This window comes from Astyanax mexicanus, chromosome 1 (assembly GCF_023375975.1).
Source record: "Astyanax mexicanus isolate ESR-SI-001 chromosome 1, AstMex3_surface, whole genome shotgun sequence".
Classification (NCBI taxonomy): domain Eukaryota; kingdom Metazoa; phylum Chordata; class Actinopteri; order Characiformes; family Acestrorhamphidae; genus Astyanax; species Astyanax mexicanus.
The window spans coordinates 54245146-54266110 of record NC_064408.1 but is presented as its reverse complement, the minus strand read 5'-3'; the positions used below and the strand labels follow the sequence as shown (position 1 = coordinate 54266110).

At 40.8% G+C, this 20965-nt stretch overlaps 1 protein-coding gene and 1 long non-coding RNA gene across 4 annotated transcripts in view; one reads left to right on the top strand and one right to left on the bottom strand.

Annotated features, from left to right (window-relative positions):
- wasf1 (WASP family member 1) overlaps window positions 1–20965 on the bottom strand; it is a 107102-nt gene that overhangs the window by 60168 nt on the left and 25969 nt on the right. The gene's annotated exons all lie outside the window — the stretch shown is intronic.
- On the top strand, window positions 3660–8184 carry LOC111191251 (uncharacterized). The gene is made up of 2 exons (XR_002649406.2): window positions 3660–4222; window positions 7605–8184. It is a non-coding gene; the product is annotated as an uncharacterized LOC111191251 (long non-coding RNA).

The following is a 20965-nucleotide window of genomic DNA, read 5'->3' as shown; positions in this document are numbered from 1 at the left end:
TAAAGGATGGAGCTGAGGACACATCCCTGTGGGGTGCCGGTGTAGGGCCCGCCCAGGAATGTTGTCTGGTCCTGCTGCCTTGCGGGGGTTAATTTTACTCAAAGCTCTGCAAACTTGGCCTGGTGATCTTGAGAGTGTGGAGGAGGGGGGTTGGGAGAGCTGGGTGTGTGTACCCCTCTCAGTGTTGTTGCTGGAGGTCTCGAAGCGGGTGTAGAATGTGTTGAGATCATCCGGTAGGCTGTCTGTGGAGCTGATGGTGCTGGTGGTGCTCCTGTAGTCTGTGATGTGCTGCAGGCCTTGCCACATCCTCCTTGAGTCAGCAGTGGAGTAGAAGCCATCCAGTTTCTCCCTGTACTGCCTCTTGGCCACTGTGATGGTCTTCCTCAGTTTGTACTTCGCAGCTTTGTACTCAGTCTCATTGCCTGATCTGAATGCAAGAGAATGAGCACGCAGCATGTGTCGTACCTGGTTGTTGACCCAAGGTTTCTGGTTGGGGAACCTCTTCACCTGTACGGTGGGCACGATGTTGTCCACACACGTGCTGATGTAACCGGACACGTGCTCAGCATACTCCTGTATGTTGACTGAAGAGTCCCCCATAGTGGCTGCAGCCTCAAACATATCCCAGTCTGTTGTAGCAAAACAGTCCTGCAGGATGCCCTCAGTCTCCGGAGTCCATATTTTCACTGTTCTGGTTGTGGGGGTTGTCTGTTTCAGTCTCTGCCTGTATGCTGGGTACAGGAATAGGGAGATGTGGTCTGATTGTCCAAAGTGGGGGCGTGGTGCAGCACGATAAGCACCACGCAAATTACTGTACACGTGCTCCAGCGTGTTTTTATCTCGTGTAGGAATATCCACATGTTGGTAGTAATTGTGGAATACAGTCCGTAGGTTGCACTGATTAAAATCACCAGCTGTGATGATGACGGCATCAGGGTGAGCCGTCTCCAGCGCGCTGATGACATCATGGAATGCACCGAGCACTGCTGTGGAGTTCGCTCGTGGATGAATGTAAACAGAGCATAAAAACACAGCTGAAAATTCCCGTGGAAGGTAGTGGGGACGACATTTAAGCAGGAGAAACTCCACGTCTGGTGAACAGTGCTGATGAACTGTCTGAACGTCTCTACACCACGCGTTGTTTACAAACACACACACCTCCTCCCGTAGCTTTACCAGAGGCAGCCGTCCGGTCTCCCCGGTGTACGGAGTGAGTCTCGAGCTGAATAGCGCTGTCCGGAACTTTATCCGAGAGCCAGGTTTCAGTGAAAATCAGAGCGCAATACTCTCTCATTTCCCGCTGCGATGTAATCCTTGCTCTCAGCTCGTCCAGTTTGTTTTCCAGAGAGCGCACATTAGCTAGCAAAAGGCTAGGCACCGGTGGTCTGCTAGCGCGAGCCTTTAGCCTAGCATGTAGCCCTCCCCTCTTGCCCCGCTTGCGTCGCCGCCTCCGAAGCGCTCTTCTGGGGTCAGCACACGTGCTCTCGGTCGGTATGTCTGGGTCTGCCTCGCGGTGGTGGCGGTGGTTTTGGGAGCGAACAATGGGCTGCAGCTCCGGCGGTATAAATCCGTTAAAACGCGGGTTATCTTGCAATCCAATGTCCAGCAACGTTTGTCTGTCATAAGTTATCAGTGCATGGCATTTGTGCACTGCAGAGAGAAAGTAAAAAGTGCAAAAAAGAAGTAAAAACCGGCATTCTAGAGCGGAGCGAGCAAACACGTCTGCCTCGGGGGGCGCAATGGTACTCCACACAAGTCACCTTCCATGCATCCTCGATAAAGTTGGAGCATCTCTGAACGCACAATACGTCCAACATTGAGGCAGATGGTCAGCTAATAACAGGAAACTGAGGCTACAATTCTCGTAGAAGATTAAAAAATGTTATCGATTTCTGCTGCGAAATTCGGATGGTAGGGTCAGAATTCAGATCCATCCTGCCTTGTATCAACGGTTCAGGCTGGTGGTGGTGGTGCAATGATGTGGGGGATATTTTCCTGGCACACTTTGGGCCCACAAATGCAATTCCACGACAATGAGTTAACTCATTGTAACTGTACTCGAATGTCCTCCACAGTCACCAGATCTCAATCCAATAGAGCAGTGTTTCTCAACCAGGGTGCCGCGGCACCCTGGGGTGCCGTCTGGCTTCATCGGGGGTGCCGTCAAAAATAGCGCCTCACGTGCATATTTCCTTCCCAGAGTCAGCTCGTGTCGGGGTGTGTCCCAATTCACAGGCAGCACTAATCGCGCTAATTGTGACGCGCTATTTTATTTCATATTCCGCCAGCAACACCCCCCGTTCTCACCTGAAGTACTGCGCCAGCACAACCCCCACCCCCCCCCCCCGTTCTCACCTGAAGTACTGCGCCAGCACCCCCCCCCCCCCCGTTCTCACCTGGAGTACTGCGCCAGCTAACCCCCCCCCCCTCCCCCCCGTAAACTGGGGTGCCTTGACATCTCGCATATATTTAAAGGGTGACGTGATAGAAAAAAGGTTGAGAAACGCTGCAATAGAGCACCTTTAGGATGTGGTGGAACCGGAGATTTACATCATGGATGTGCAGCCGACAAATCTGCATCAACTGTGTGATGCTATCATGTCAATATGGACCAGACTCTCTAAGGAATGTTTCCAGTTCCTTGTTGAATCTATGCCACAAAGGATTAAGGCAGTTCTGAAGGCAAAAATGGAGTCCAACCCGGTACGAGCAAGACGTACCTAATAAAGTGGCCGGTGAGTGTATATTGAACTATAGGTCGATAATGTAACTATTGTAACAGGCCTACTCCTTAAAAACCATAGTGTATTTAATTAAAATAGAAAAGACCCTTATATTTGCTCTAATAAGATTGTTCTATACCTTGTGAAGAACAACTAACCCAGCAGCATAGATACCATGTTCAAAAAAACAATCAAACGCTCAAAGCACCCTCCTTAAGGAGTGGAAAAATAGCAAGCACTGGCTAAAAGCGCTGTATTTTGGACCCAATGCTATTAAATGCTGGGGGTGAACAGAGGTGGTCACTCATTTTTCTTAGGGTAAAAAGTAGTTTGGTGTGTCTATGTGTGTTCACTGTGAACCTCTACCTCACTTTACCTCTTTCTACATCTCTCTACCTCCCTCTTGCTTCCTCTATCACACTTTTCCTGGCTCTGCCTCCAGTCTTTTTATGTCATGTAAGCACAATCTGCAGCGTGAAGAGCTCCTCTGTGGCTGCACATGAGTAATGCAGTTCGCTGTTATTTGCAATGTTACTGCTGCTCTTTTAAAGTGTTTATTGTGATAACAATAAAAATATGATTTATCATGCTGTGTGTGCGGTAGGCCTAAATGAACAGCACATATCATCCACTTTTGATATTATTCCTTTTATGCTGGTTCCATTGTTCCATTGTTGAAGAGAAGGATGCTCCACTGGGCAGTCTGCCTCATTCTCGCTTTTCTTGATTAGATTCCTTTATGAATCAAGACAGGGGTGGATTGAGCTGACAGCAGAGAGACAGAGACAGAGACAGAGAGAGAGAGATGAAGCAAAAAAAAAAAAAAACAGAAAAAAATCTTCATGTGTTTGATCTCACAGGCTCTAATTCATATTCCACTATCTCCACGGCAACCCAAGGCCCAATGCTGGTCACTGACCCTCCCCCACCACAACCACACACACACACACACAAGGTTGACAACCCTCGCTCTTGTGTCACTCTCTGTCTTTCTGAACCAACAAGAGGAGAGGGGAGAAAGAGGAGTGAGGGGGAGAAAAAGAGAAAAAAACAGTATGGAATAAGAAAAGAGAGAGAAATAGATGGAGGGATTGTAGTAAAAGAAAAAAACAGCATTTAAGGACTGCAGATGAGAGCTGTAAGAGGGGCAGTGGATATCTGGACCCACTGTGTTTCAGAAGACCACTCCCTGGCCTCGGGAGCAGTGGGGGTGGCAGGCAGGAGGGGGTTAAATAAGAGGAGTGAGAGATGGAGGAGGTGTGATTTATTGCTGAGCACAATAAAACAGGCGTGCGCCGCTGCACGCTCCCAGTCACAGCTCAGCGTGCTGAGGACAATATGGCGATGGCTACGCTAATGCTACGCTAATGGTGCGTTTATTCCTCATGCAGGAGACATAATGAGAGCTGAAAGAGGGTTACTGAGGGGAGAGCAGTCCTTTACACACGCCAACACGACTCCATTCAGCCTGAACACACTCTTGACCCTGCCTTCATTAGGTAACTAGCGCAGCACGCGTTAGTGTGGGCGTGCCCACCACTCATTTAAATACACACACACACATGAAAACACTACACAGTACACAATGTATGCTATCAATATCTATAGCAATGCTATCCAAATCCTGTTCACGCTAAGTGTAGTTTATACTCTGTTTCATTTGAACTCGGATGTTGGAATTTTGGAGTCCTATAAAGAAATAACATCTCTGCTCATTACAGTATTGTACAGAAATATGCACTAGTCCAGAACAAAGGACCTTCTTCCTGTATTTACCAGCCATGTCTGACCAATAAGCAGATGTAACAATGTCACATGGTTTGATTGGAAAAAAGAAATCAGACCAAGAGAAAAACACTTGAAGTTTATAAACTGTTTAACTGATTCGGACCAGAGCATTTTTTTTGTTTCTTACTTTTTCCTGCTTTGTTTTTTAAGGAATTTTGTATAGGTGATGATGATTTAGCACTGTTCCACGTTTTTTTTTTTTTTTTCATTTGGATATAACTTATAACTGTGTTTAATTTGGCTTAGGAATCCTTAGATTCCTAAGCCTTAGAAATGGTTTGCATTCCAGACTGATATGTTAACTTTCTGTCCCATCTCTTTTTCAGTTCACATTATTTAAATATAACAAATAAGCATTCAAGAAAAGTCCAACAGTTTCTCACTGCACTGTAGAATTACATCTATTACAGTGTCACTCTGCTCACATGCACATTAATTTATAAAAAAGTTTTATGAAAGCTTATTTTTTTACTTTATTTTTAAACAACCATGTACCGCTATTGCAATCTGAGACAAATGCTTGTCACAGTTGAAATGAGAAAACGAACTTTGATATGCATGAAGTAATGAGTTATACACAATGTCAAATCTGCATAACCAATCTGCACTTACAGAACATGGCCTGTCAGGTCTCAGTAAAAGCCTGGAAGTGTGCTGAGTAAATCCCCTTAACTGTAATCATGGTCTGACAGTGATTCCAAAACGCTGTCAGAGGCAGAGGCTGATAGTACTGCCAATACTTTGTGTCTCTGCTGCCCATCATTAAAGGAAGCGCAGAGAAAATGGTGGCTAAAGCTCAGTCGGAAAACTTCATTCGCAGACAGGAATACAAATGAAATCAAATGAAAGACTATAGACTAGGACAAAGCCTGTGAGAGAGCCAGGGATAGCGGAATTTGTGGTTTGCTGTTTTATAGAAAAGAAAATAAGGATGATGTGCCAGTGATTTGTCTTTTCGTGAGACAGCTCCTACACGCAAAAGAGTGAGGAGAGCACTTTGAAATGTGTCCATATGGTGGTAAAGAAGTAGAGAAACAGAGAAAGAAAAGAAGAGATCCAGTACTTTAAACTTTATTCATAACAGACCAACGCAAGAAAAGATGAGCTAGAAGTTACTTAGTATGTTCATAATGTGACATTTTACACAAGTCAGTTTTTTATGACCTTATTAACTGTTGTCAGTGTAATAATTAGTTGTGAATAGACACACTGTAGATTTGATATTTTTATTCTGTAAATGATGTTGTATCTATTGCATTAATATAACAATAAGGCAAATGAGTAGAGATGGGACCGATCTCATACAATATTGATATTGATGTTATTTAACGTATCGGATATCGGCTGAGTGCGGCCGATCCACTTACCGATCCATATTCCAGTCCGCAGCTTAAGCTGGACAATAAACCAGTGTAAAATAAACACGAAACGCATCCCTGAGCCGGATTCCAGTTCCACAGTTTACCCTGAACCCCCAGCAGCTTTTGTCTGCAGCTGACAGGGTAAACTTTTTGTCTACAAAAAAATGTCGATTATCTGGAGAGTTTTAACTTTGGAAATACAAAACAGCAGAAAGGCTACACGTAATATTTGTAAAGTCAGCAACCAAGGGGTTAACAGATTAACACCAGCAGTCTGTTAGCCTAACTATCACTGAAACAACAGCTGCATTTAGCTACATAGTGGAGTAAGCTATAGTCATAATTCACATATCCTATAAAACCACAAACACTAACCAGCTCAAACACACCCATCTGTTGTTAAAAAAAGTGATTAAGTTAGTTTGGAAATACAGTTAGCATCGCCAGTTAGCCGCTAGCCATTTCCATTAACATCTGCGGTCTGTTAGCCTAGCTAGCATTGAGTCGACAGCTGTAATCCAGTGTTATAAATGTAATAAGTAACTATCTATAGCAGGGGTGTCCAAACGACGAGGTATTTTAGAAACAGAATGAAAGTTGGCCCGCTGTTAAGCAGGTTTTTATAATGTGGGATTCAAAGTTTGAACGCTAGGTGTCAGAATCGGGCCAAAGAGTCTAAAAGTGGAGAGTGTGCGCATTTCTAGCGCAGAAAAACGGCCAAAGAGTCTAAAAGCGGAGAGTGTGCGCATTTCTAGCGCAGAAAAACAGGCCAAAGAGTCTAAAAGCAGAGAGGGTGCGCATTTCTAGCGCAGAAAAACAAGCCAAAGAGTCTAAAAGCAGAGAGAGGGAGCATTTCTAACGCAGAGAGAGTGCGCATTTCTAGCGCAGAAAAACAGGCCAAAGAGTCTAAAAGCGGAGAGTGTGCGCATTTCTAGCGCAGAAAAAAGGGCCAAAGAGTCTAAAAGCGGAGAGGGTGCGCATTTCTAGTGCAGAAAAAAGGGCCAAAGAGTCTAAAAGCGGAGAGGGTGCGCATTTCTAGCGCAGAAAAACAGGCCAAAGAGTCTAAAAGCGGAGAGTGCGCGCATTTCTAGCGCAGAAAAACAGGCCAAAGAGTCTAAAAGCGGAGAGAGTGCGCATTTCTAGCGCAGAAAAAAGGGCCAAAGAGTCTAAAAGCGGAGAGGGTGCGCATTTCTAGCGCAGAAAAAAGGGCCAAAGAGTCTAAAAGCGGAGAGAGTGCACATTTCTAGCGCAGAAAAAAGGGCCAAAGTTTGGACACCCCTGATCTATAGTGAACTACAGCCATAATCCACATAAAATATCAACCAAATCTCTAACCAGCATTAAGAAATCAATCTGTTATTAAAACACAGTGATTAATTCAACTTGGAAATGTAGTTAGCATCGCTGGTAAGCCGTGGTAAGCTTGGTAAGCTAATCCACTACGCTATGTGTCGAAATAAAAGTCTCCTGCACAACCAGTGCAAAAAATTAGTCTAGAACCATGTATTTAATATTTAACATATTTAATATTTAACTTTTTTTTAAATATTTAATACAAATAAAAATAATAATTTAAAAGAAAACTGGCCTTTGCATTCATCTGCATCCTGAACCATGAGATGTGAGCTGTACAAATCTCACAGCAGTTTGAAGTGCACTATATACAGTAGCAGGTTATTTCTACTTGACTCAAAGGCTATTGTGAGCTGTTCTATTTACATTGTTCTAACAGGCGGTGCAGAAATCCGAAGCGATCTTCCCATCCAGCAACACAGCAGAGCTGAGACACAGGAGGTGTGAAGTGGGCCTACAGCCTACAGCTGGTTTCAATTAGCCACCAAGGGTCTCCTGAGGTCTCTCACCGGTCAAAACAACAGGGAGAGCAGAGAACAGAACATTGGTCAGCCCAGAATAGCTATGGCTCCATTTACTCCAAGAGCTGACATGCAGCACGAGACCCTACAACACACCCACACTGCGCTTTACACAGCAATCCAGCCCATATTTTCCATCCTGAGCATGTCAGCATTCCTAGACAGTGGAAGCAGAAAGCAGTTCAATCATAAATCTAATCAGAAAGATGGAAAGCAGTGTAAATAATACTGTAGCTGCTAGCTCCTAGTCATTCAGTCTGCCTGTACTAACAGAATGGATGATTATAAAGAGCACAATGAATTCCAGTGTGGTACTGTAAAAGGGTGACACCACTGCAACAAGGCAGTTGGTGAAATCCTTTTTAGTTTTTTTGTATTATTATTTATTTTTGTCTTAATACTGAATTCCTGTAGAGATAAATCTATATATCTATTATACTTCTGCTACATACTGTTTATTATAATATATATTACTACTATTATTGGAATAATTTTGCTCTTTTTATTTAAATTTCTATAAAATATTACTCGTTATTAATTAGTACTGGTATTGTATTGTTACATAGTACATTGTTACACAGAGCCTTATCCTGTAGCTTGCATTTTCCCTAACGATAGTACAGATTATCATGTAGTTACGTAGACTATATGGCAATATTACTTAATTATTGGCATATTTGTTTGGCAGTATTTTGGCCTGCAATAAATAAACACAGAGTCCCACTGGATGTTTACAGTGATGTATACAGTGGGTGCTGTCTGTGCAGGAAACAGATGACTGGTAATGCTACCAATTTGCTAGCAAACTGTATCACTAGATATACCAGCCAGTTTAAATAAACTGGGTCTCAACAAACTGGCAAACACCAAAAATGTGACTTCTGTTTTATCTGCATGAAGCCCAGCGTTCTTTACCAGACAGATAATCTACACAATTATAATAATCCTAAAAGATGTTCAAAGCCAGTATTAATGTAGATAATTAGCTTTATGTTCTGTTTGTAGAGGATATAATTAGGGGTGATCTTTGTCTAAATAAAAAAAAACAATAATAATGACAATAAAGTACAAAGGAAAGAGAAACATCTCCACACTACCAACACTGATTAGCCATAACATTAATACCACCTGTTTAATACTGTGTAAATCTTTGCAGCAAGTCCTATAAGCTGAGAGGTGGGACCTCTATGGATTTCACAAAAAAGTCTTTGGACCCATGACTCTGTCACCAGTTCACCCATTGTCCTTAACATGACCCAGTCGTCTAGCCACAACAATTTGGCCCTCGTCCAACTGGCTCAGATTATCATGCTTGACTACTTTTCCTTCTTTCATCACATTTAAGAACAGACCCTTCACTTGCTGCATCTGCATTCACATCTGCATATCTTATTCCTTGTCAGGTGCCCCTACAATCAATGTTGTTCAATGATACTGGCTCTCATTTAAATGTGTGAAGTGCCAAAATATTTTTAGAGATGTACTCTTTTATACAAATATAGGTCCTTTAAATATTTTTCAGTAACCCTATTATTCCCTGAACAACCATATTTGTAGAAGATGTTAAGAAAGTGTTAGTTTGAAGAATTAAGGAAAGATTGCATCGAGCTTTAAAAGGTTCCACACACTAATTTCTACTTCTATATTGATTAAAAACAGGGTGCTTTAGATCCTGACACCTTAGTTACAACGGCTTAGTTACTTCCAAGCAGAGAGTTTTATCAGTTGAAACTTTAAGGGTGAGGACAGTTCCTGAACTCATACTCTGCATGCATAACAAGCTGATTTGCCCTGTTATTCCTCTCTTTTTTTAGTCTTGTTCGACCTTGGTCTGGAGATGCAGTGACGGGTCTACACTGAATGAATAAGTAACTAGGAGAACCTCTGATATCCCAGGCTGCTTTGCTCCTGGAGGAGATGTTTCCTTATCTCTTAGCACACCTGACACACATCAACCCAACCCCCATGTGCCACAGCAGCCCCGTGGCCCATGAGGCTCTGCTAAAAGCCATAATAGGGATGGCAGTCTGACTGGACACCTGACACACTACTGGCAGGCACACACACACACACACACACACAGTCAACCAAGATTGCACATTATAAAGTACCGAATTTGATACTAGTGCTATTTGAAGAATTTTGTAATATTATAACAAATACATAAAGGGTGGGTGATATGTTGCTAAAATAATATCACAATATTTCAGGGTATTTTTGCAATAACCTTATGATACAACAAAAAAAATTCTTCATTTGTTTAAAAAAATACTACTGTACATTACTACTGTAGTATATAGCACTGTTTATACTACTATCTACTATATCTACTACTATAATAATAAAGTGTAGAATATTGTGTGGGCATTTAAACAGCAATTATACAAAAACATTTTAAGTACATAGCAAAACAAATAAAAATGTACCAGTTTTATTCATCATATAGATAAACAGATGATAATTTAAAGGATGAACCTGAATGAAGTAGGGCTGGGGCGGTATTGATTTTTTATAACCGCGGTAAAAAACTAACGCATCACCGCGATATTGCGGTTAACCGCGAGACCCCAAACCACCCCCCCCCCCCCAAAAAAAAAAAACACCACAAATTTATTGGTAACAAATCTTTATTCTTCAAACCATACAGCCTACATACAACCTCTACATAAACCATAAATACAGCATAACAAGTGAACATATGCTGCCTGTATAATTCGTCATTGTACAGCTAACCTGTCTTTTTCCGAGCAGACTTTTTGAAGGAGGAGCTTGTCCGCCTCCCCCTTCTCCATCCATAGATCTATTTTAGGGCTGGCCCGAATAGCGGTTTTGAGCTCAGGATATTCGGCAGTAATTGGTAGCGAATATTCTAATATTCGTTTAAAAAAAAAAGACGAATTAATCCACAGCAAAATTTTCCACTGACCCCCGGCCCCGAAAAAAATATATTTCTCACCCCTTTCCTCGGGCCGTTCGGGCTCAAGGCTCAAGAAGTCTGTGATAGGCGTCTGTTTTTTTTTTTTATTCACACTCTTCTTATTTCTCATTAAATATCTACTAGATACAGATTATATCTGTACAGTATCATTTATTTCACTTCCCTCCTGAATATTTGGAGTGCATTATGTCTCCTTATGTTGTGTAGTTATGTAGTTTTCACCCCAGAATTTCTGCTGCCTCACACCAGGCTTCGGCTGCATCGCAGGGCAGGAGCGCAGCTGCGTTACGGCTATTTCGTTTGAATTGTGCAGTGCAGAGTATTACAGATTTTGTATTTTTGCACTTGGGCTATTAGCTCAATATTAAATATTTCGTTTGTTTATAAATTATTTTATATTCTTAAACCATGTTAAATTATATTCGATTGGAGGAAATTAATTCAGACATCATTTCTTTTTGGTCCCGTTACCGTTCCGCAAAAAAAATCCTTCTTTTAATCCCGCATCAGCCCGCCACATACACAGTTTTGCCGCACCTGCCCCGCGGTCCTAAATTACATTTAGTGCTTAAAATTAAAAAAAAATATTTATTAAAACCGCGCTGAATAGTGCGGTCACGTTTCTTACCACATTACAAAAAAAATCGGTGTGTGTGTGTGCGCGTGTCGGTCCATTCTCCGCTCCTTTTTTGTGCTTAGGGTTTTTTTGTTGCGTGCATGAGAATCACTGCGTGATTATTACAATTTTCTTAACTATTTATTAATGTGCTCCCACATCATCTGGATTGATTAAACTCCTGTTCCCGCCAATAACAATTCAGTTCTGTCTGTTCCGCAAGATATCCTGACGGGACCCGCGTCATATAATATGTTGATTAAAATGTCGTGACGTTAAGAAATCGGCTCGCAAGAGACAACCGACCAAAAAAAAGACATTAGTTCCATTTTAAAATAATAGAAACCTGTCCTTTATGTTTGACAATTTTTGTTTCACTTTACGTGTCCTTACTCATCTGAAGTTTATTTATCTGAACTGAGTTTCATATGGTTATATTTGTAGCGGTTCTGAACTCAGTTCCGCGTGCTGTGAAAGAGACAAGGCGCAGCGCATTTTACCTCAGACTTGGTCAGATAACAACATTTCAGTAAAGATGGTGGTTATAGTTTTATATCATTGCTTTGCTGTTTGAACTACACTTCAACCAACCTTACTATTTTTACCAAGACTGACCCTGCGTTCACACTGGAACGCGACGAGTCGCTTGTGTCGCCCAGCGTTTGTCGCTTGTGGGCGTGTCAAGCTCAACGCCCGCGTTTATCATGGTCCAGCCTCCGACAAGAAAAAAGGCACAAAAAAGGAATCACTTGGCCACTTTATTCTCCAGCTATAACTCCCAAACTTGCTGGACTCTTGTGCGTTTCTGTGATTTAACTGCGCTGGAAACGCAGCCGTTCCCACAGACTGATGTGGGTCCACCCCGTTCAACAGAAAGAACCGGGAAAGAAACTAGAAATTCAGAGAGCAGGAGCTTGAGGACGTCGAACCGCCTTGTTTGTGATTGGTCCAAAGAAAAGCTAGGAGCCAATCGGGTTAGAATGTCGCTTCACCGCGTCATAACTCATTTGCATAAAGTTGAGAAAAATTCATCTCCGTGTCGCTTGTCGCTCTGTCGCTTTGTCGCTTGTCGCCTCTCGCGTGTCGCGGCGACAAATCGCGCCCTGCCATAGGAAATGAATGGTCGCCTGTCGCTTTGTCGCTTTCCAGTGTGAACGCAGGGTAACGGTGAATTTACACTGCTCCGACGCGAAAACGCACATGGTCGCACTACCCCCCTCCAACCGGTCGCATGTGGGCGTGACAAAGGCTTTCCCTGCGTCGTCCAATTAAATCGTTTTAATAAATGGGAAATGCATTTTATATAAGATATTATTATTTCCAATACTTAATAAATATAAATGTGTCTTTATAGATATAAATGTTTGAATGAGCTTCATTACACTGTCTAGTGAGCAGTATATAAGCTGAAAAAAGCAAACTTTTCCAATTAAATTACATATTAATATTTTAAAAACCCACCAGAGACTCCAACAATCACAGCAGCCTTTCTCCTCGCTGACAGAGTCCCTGTGAATCAGCAGGGATTTTATAAAGAACAGGGAAGCCTGAAACTTCTCTTCCAGGCTTCTCTGGACGCTTGAAAGCGGAACTAAAATGTTTTCATGCGCTGCGCTGAGGACGCGTTACAGGCCAACACCTGCTCTCTGATTGGATAGACGCATTGCGTTGGACGGACTCATTTGCATAAAGTTCAGCTCGGCTCAACTTTTCATCGCATCGCATCCCCCGCTCTCGACGCGTCGGACCCATGATGCACCGCGCGACTGCGTCTGACGGAGGCGGCGCTTCCCATTGAAAATGAATGGGATCCGTCGCTGTGCGTTGTCGCGTCGGAGCAGTGTAAATTCACCGTAAGGCGCAATGCCGCGCGTTCTCCGCGGAGCTCACGCAGAACAGCCAGCAGCCAGACAATGAATTAATATATTTTACTTTCTCAAAATGTGACCACGGAACACCTTACATGGCTCTATGGTTTACCTTGAGGTGGGTGAATTAGTTTGATGTGTTGGCGAGAGGTGCAGACACCACTTTCCGGCAAATCTTGCAGATGATTCTCTTCTGAGTCTTTTTCTTCCTTTTTTCTCAACTTACTGAGCCTGCCCTGTAGCTTCCATTTCCGAGCCAATATTAGTGCTGCTAATCTTCACTCTCTTCAGCAGCCTCAATGGAGACGAAGTGAGCAGGAGACTCCAGAGCTGTTCTGACCTCAATGAGTACCACGCACCGCGTTTTGCTTAACCCATTCGCTGCCGCGCCAGTGCAGCGGCAGCACAGATAAATGACAAAAAAATTTATATTCGATATTATGAATTTTGAGATCGTTTGACACCAATATCTATCGCGATCAAAATATATTTGATATATTGCACAGCTCTATAGTGTAGGACTTACACTTGACATATTAATACTGAATTCACCACAGTTGTGCTTATATGGAGCATTTTACTACGGCTCAAAACGCAGTCAATCAGATTTGACAGCCATAAAAAAATGCGGTAATGACGGTAATGAGCTCATCACCGCGGTGACGTCCCATAACCGCGGTATTGCGGTAATAAAATTATCGTCACAGCCCTAGAATGAAGTAATAAAGAATCGAGAATCAGATGCTTTCAGTCAGATATAGTGCACAACACAATCAAGTATTTTTATCATCTTACCTAACCTAAATGAGGTAAGCAGGACCAGCTGACCTTGATTTTGGATCAGGACGGTTCATTTTCTGGTATCAACATCAGTACCTATTGCTATCAAACCAACTCAACTGAATAGTGTTGAAATAGGAACCATGGATACAATTATTATTGCATTAAGGTCTTAGATTAGAACAGCATCAGTAAAACTGTTGTTGAAAAGTGTATTTACATTAGTGTAAAATGTATAAAAGAACAGCTCCTCAGTTTCTGAACTGTTTCTCTTGTGACTGAGAATGTCAGTGCAGTACGTAATCAGACTGTCAGCAAAACAGTTTGTCCACAACGGCACAGAGAGGGATGTTATAGAAGGACTGCATAAACCCCTCATTACAAAGATGAATGCATGTTTGAGAGTACAGTAGGGTAAAACCACAGGCACTGGTCGAGAGAGAAAGTAATATGGTCAGAGGAGCATCAGCAGATTTACTTGCCTCTGTAAGACAATCTGCTGATGCTTCTAGAAGCATTAGTCAATGACTTCAGTACCATCACCTTCACCACGATTATTATTAATACTTTTAATACTTACTAATACTAAAGTAATGATGATATACAGTGGTGTGAAAAAGTGTTTGGCACGGTCATAATTTCTTTTTTGTATGTTTGTCACTTCTATTTCAGATCATCAAACTAATTGAAACAATATTCAAAAACAACACATTTAACACAAAATGCAGTTTTTAAGTATTTTTTTTATTATTACATGTTTTTAAAAGTTGTGTAAAGGTTTTTGGATAATGGCTCCCACTGTGGTTCACTGAAGTCCCTTTCTTTTAGAATTTAGTTGGACATTGGCATGATTTCTAGCTTTTGAGAATCTTTTCTTTATCATGCAGGTTCTATTTAAGAGGTGTCTTGATTGAGAACAGGTGTGGCAGTAATCAGCCCTGGGTGTGGCTAGAGAAATTAAACTCAGGTGTGATAAACCACAGTTATGTTTTAACTGGGGGCAAAACACTTTTTACACAGGGTCATGAAGGTTTGGATTTTTATTTTCCCTTAATATAAAAACCTTTATTTAAAAACTGCATTTGTGTTTACTTGTGTTGTTTTTGACTATTATTTCATTTTTTTGATAATCTGAAACACTTAAGAGTGACAAACATGCAAAAAAAATCATAAAGGAGCAAACACTTTTTTACACCACTGTGTATAAGTAACTACTATGATAAAGTGAAAGGAGAAGTTTACCAGAGAAAACTGTTCAAATAAAAGAAGTCTCTTCTGCCCTGTTGGGCATCTCTAGCCTGAATACAAAATGAGATGGGCGGGACCTGCGGCACATTTCTCCACAATAAGGTCGCCATTTTGCCGAAGCTGGAGTCCCAGCTGGTCCTGTAAATCCCTGATTGGTAATAAATCTGTAGATCGAACAGGCCAAGCAACCATTGCAATCAGGCAGAAACATCCATGGTGCTGTGTGTGGGTTTGCATTATCTTGCTGAAAGAATGGCAGTTAGAGGCTCCGCCATGAGAGCCCACAGCCGCAGGTTGTCCTGCACATATCACTGAGCTGTTAGGGTCCCTTGTAACACTACTAGGTGTGAACGATTGTCGTGTGCATTTGCTCCACAGATCATAACACAAGCAGTTGGGCAAGTGTGCCACTTCACAATAAAGGCAGGATTGAAGCTCTCATCATGAGACCTTCATACTCAAACCTGACTGTTGCTGGATTCCACACTGAACCTGGTGACAGTGGCTAGCTGACAGACAGTCTTTAGATTGCAGCAAATTAATCAAAATGATCATCCTGCTTCTCTCTAGCCAGCACACATGACTTGTGAAAACCCAGAACACAAAAACACAAAAAAAAAAATCCAGATCAAAATTGATGGGATACTGATACATGGGATCCAGCAATGTGTGAATTCTGGGCTGATGCCAATATCTAATATTGCACATGTGCATATCTGCTGATGCCGACGCCCATGCCAATATACATATTTAGAACCTACAGAGAGACTAGGCACCCGGCCATATCAGCCAATGCTGATGATAAAAAGATAATCGGCCGATACTGATATAACTCCTATATCATCATGCTTCTGTAAAGCACGTATTAGATACACTCACACTGTTAACTCCAGCATCGCTTAAACCAGCTCCTCTAGTGTCATTTAAAACCAAGCATTTTCACTGCTTTGCTACTGAAAACTGCACTCTCCTCTTTTCATAATCAGTATTCTACTGTTCCTCCCAGTGCTGCACAACGAGTCCTGTCACTGCCAGTGCCACCCCCCCCCCCTTGTGCTCAGAACTCACAGAATATCCCTGGAAGCTCCCTTCAGGAATCACTCGACAACTGGAAATTGGAATTGATCAAATCATAAAGTATAATAGTGAGGGTACAGTAAACACTTCACTGTGAGGATAAACTACAGACACAATGCCACAGCATAGTTTTACTAGAAATGTGCAAGCTTGTTTCAGTTGCCCTGCCAGAGGGGACTTGTCATTTTAATAAAATACCAGTTTGCTTATTTTAACAGCACAAGGAATTTGAATGATTTATATTTTTGTCTGACTTACAGTTTCTTCTGTTTAATGAAGGCTCTTTACTAAATTTTGCAGCATTTAATTGCATTAAAAGACAAGAGCGTAATAAAGCAACTCATCCCAAAAGTACTAGATGGAGCTCCATCATTCCAAAGAACACAGTTCCAGTGTTCCACAGTGAATGTTGGGAAAATACCTGTGCTTTCAAGTACCGGTCAGGCAGTAGGTTAAAATTGTTCATCCAAATTGTTTGTATTCTTGTGTGTTTTTTTTGCGTAAAATAATTACATTTATTTTGTGATATTTGTTTTTATGCTAAATATGATATAAGTATGTTGGTTGGAAACAAATATGTTAATATTAGAACTAACACAATTGTTTCAATGTGCCTGACTTCAGATTCCTATTTACATGTGGTGATACCTGGTGAGAACATGTGGTGACACCACTGGAATGCCTCTCTAGCCTGTGCCTGCAATTGGTATGTTCCCCATAAATTCATGTTAATCTGCTCCAGAGATTTCTTTTCAATTGGCAGCTTTGTGTGTGCACCTTGTGTGTCAGGAACGGGTCAAAGTAGCCAAATGTATTTATTAGAAGGGTGTCCACAAACATTTGGATATACAGTGTCGCTTATCTTTTAAAAGACCCAATAAGTTGGATAAATCAAATTAGCTAACATTCAGAAGCATTAGTTATAAAGATGGCATGCACATCGGCGCTGTCACCACAGGCACAAATTGCTAAGTTAACAATCTGCAAGCCACTTAATTCAGTAACTACAAACAATACATACAAAAATGCCTGACAATTACATTATTATAGACTATGATAGTGTGCTATATTGTCTCAAAAGGGAAGATAAAATCACACACACTTCATAATCCAGTACTATATATGCAGTCCATTTGTGTTTTATTTATTTAAGCTGGTAGAGAAGAAATGATCATGCTAAGATTAAACTAAAATGGCATTTCCTGGCTTGTGTCTTCAGTGCTGGACCACCCTTTCAGAGGTTACCAAGCAAGAAGAACAGGCATGTGACTGCTCAAAGTGTGCCACATACAAATAATATTGGTATTATTTATAAATGCTAAACGAAAACGCTATGATAATAGCAGTACTTTTATTTATTTATTTAGCTGTTTACTGTGAACCTTGAACAGTATTTTGTATAATTGTTAATGTTTGCACTTATATTCATGCTGTAAATATTCTGCAATTTAGTATTGTGGTAGTTTTTTGTTACATTACATGTATTTGTCCCCATATTTTCCTTCTAATTTAGCAGTAAGCTGAGTAAACATTTTAGAAAATGAATTTAGAAAATATATATACATTGAAGTCAAACAAGCATTGGATGTTAAATTACACAGATTTCCTTCCTGAAAACATTTTATTTGGATGCGTAAAGCGTTTCGGTTTAGTTACAGTAAGCTTACATTTACAGATTTCCACTAAGGCTGGGTGCAGCAGCATTAGTGGCTAACCGCTAGTGACAGTGCTACACTGAGGAACTCTAGGTGTTCTGGTAAGCCAGGGCGATATTAGCTAGCGATTCATCCCACATCCCGCTTGTTTTAACATGGTAAACACGCAGGCTACAGTCTGATATACTCTCCTCTGAACAGCGAATGAGCTAGCGCTTAGCATGGTTAGTGGCTAATGCTAATATTGCTTCAGTCTCAATGCTAGAGAAACTAAAACTCCTGTAACACTGTACCTCTGAGGAGTGACTTTACTGCTCCCTACAACCTGACTGATAAAATTCATACATAAGGCGCACCGGATTAAATACGCGCACTGGCGATTTAAGGGGAAAATAAAAGAATTTTGAGTGTGCCTTATAGTGCAAAAAATGATTTAGCTGCATTCATATTATTGTAACGTCTTGATAAGTTACAGGTGTTTGTGATGTGATAAGATTTTACATGTCAAGGTTACGTGAAGTTTCTTAGTGAATAGAGTTCTTCTCAGGTCACTCAGTTCAATGTCTTTTCCTTCTTCCTCCGTTCTGTCAGTTTTTAACTGAGGCCCATTTTCACAGCTCAATATGGAGCTCGGCAGGAGTATTGGCGTGATACTTCACGCACACGCACACACACACACGCGCAAACCCCAACACACTCAGATGGCCATCACAGAGTGTTTGGACTATGTCCAGAGACAAGCTGTATCTAACTTCAAGGGACGCAGGGGAGCTTGCTGGAAACTCTTTTTTCTGTCTCAGTCTGAAGAACTAAATGTGACTGACAGCAGATCTGTCTGTTCTCTGTGTTTCAGTAAAGCCGCTAAAAGCCTTTACAACATTTCAGAACACAGAAACAGACATGACACAAGCATGCAGACACAACACTAATGTGCTGCTTCTTTCAGCTCACACGTATCTGACAACTGAGAAACAAACCATACGAGTATGCTCGCTCTGTGCTGAGCAAGCACAAATCACAGTCATGAATAATGAAGATGTGCTTGTGAATAATGAATGGCACCCTGTGAAATTTATAAGTGCAGTTATTCAGCTGTGGGGAAACTTCATTATGCTGGAGCTGCTCCCACTGCTGATTATATACACATAAAGAACACAGTGTCTCTCTCACACACACACACCAGTGCCATCTACCCACCCAGAGAGAGCAGGGCCAATTCTGCTCTCTCAGGGATCCGGCAGCTGATAAATACAACAAAACTCCAAATATTATCCTGCAGTAATCTCTACCCAATGTTTGGAATTCATATTTAAAGATTACATTTTATACACTTCCATATGTTTCATGTAATTTGTAGAACAGAAATGTTAAAGATCATAAAATATGTCCAGAAAGAGAAAAGTACTTGTAGAAAAAAAACTAAACTGAAGGACATGTATATCATGAACTCATTTTAGTGAAAAAAACATCAGGTGAACAACTTGACCAAAAATATTGTACATAAGTGAAAGAATATAAACATACATCTCACAGATTTCTTGGAATATTTACTTATCTGAAAATATCTTGCACTTAAAGATTTGTAACATTTAAATCCACATTGTGTGAAAATGTTGTTGTATGTAAAATAACAGAACTTAATAAGCTGGTCTAACCAGCCTAATTACACTACACTGTTTTTTCTGCCACATAATACAATCACTAAAATATAAACCCAGTCTTTCAGAGTGGTTTAGTGTGAAACGTCTCCTTTTAGAGAAATGTACTCTGAGTGGTTGTGAAGGAACCAGGAGTTGCTTTGTTGAAGGCCAAAATAAAGCAAATAAAATTTATTTACCATGTAAAAAACACAGAGGCTACATGTGTTTTCTCAGTGTTTGATGTAATGCTTGTTTGGACATGGTACAGTTTCTGTAAGTACACACTGCACTGACTTTCATACCATAAAATAATGTCAAAACAAAAGTGTATTTATACCCAGTTTATCTAATAACTTTCTAAGAGTAAGTTTCTAGAAAGATTCAGCTCTTTTTTTATTTTGTTGCCATCAGCACAGAGACTGGTTATTTTTCACATTTAATCTCACTAATCAAAAAGTAATGTATTCTGTTGTTTCAGTTGTAAACAAATGAAAACAAGACAATCCTGCTGGTTTAGATACTGTAGATGTTTCTAGTCTGAGTCAGGAGAACTATTATCTATCAGCACTATCAGCGAGCTGCTGTAGGAGGCTGCAGTACATCTTGTAGGACTAAAAAACTTTCATGTAAAACTGACATCTTAGCAAAATGAGCCTTAGACCATCCGTTTAATCCCACTTATCCCTGCCGATCTGACAGGAGAGCAAGAGCAGAGTACAGCTTTACCTGCAACACACACACACACACACACACACACAAACCTTAAAACAGCCTTTATTTAACATTGCCTAATAGTCTTCGGTTCATGTTGAAATATTGACATAGAATCAGCGTTTATTTAAAGGTTTTAAATGGTTGTTCTGAGCTCTTCTACACTCACAATGCTTTTTAGGAGAAAGCTGCCTTCTACAAATAATAATATTATTAATTATTATTATTAAAAATAATAATATATTGTCCCTTTTTACAACGCAAGAACACAATAAAGTCTATAACAATAGACTACAAAAGTATTTATTTTTAACATAAGTAAAGTTTAATACAAAGCATATATAAAATCAATGTTGAATCAATGTAAAATTAATGTGCTCAAAAAATCTATTCGGACATTTTTAATGTATTAGCGATGTAAAAATGTTATTTTCCTTTTTGGAAATTTTTATTTTCCTTTGTGTCCATGGGCAACTGACCTGTGATAATATTTTCCATTTGTAAATAATTGGATAACACTTTTTTTACTTTAGATTGAAAGTGGCTTGAGGTTTGAGGAACCCAGACCTTTAACAGGCCCTGCCCTCCAACTGCAAAAAATAAATTTTATTACTTCTCAATAAAATAAAACTTCTTTGGATTTTTGCCTTGTTAAATTCTTTGCTCTAGTGTAGTATGTAACATTG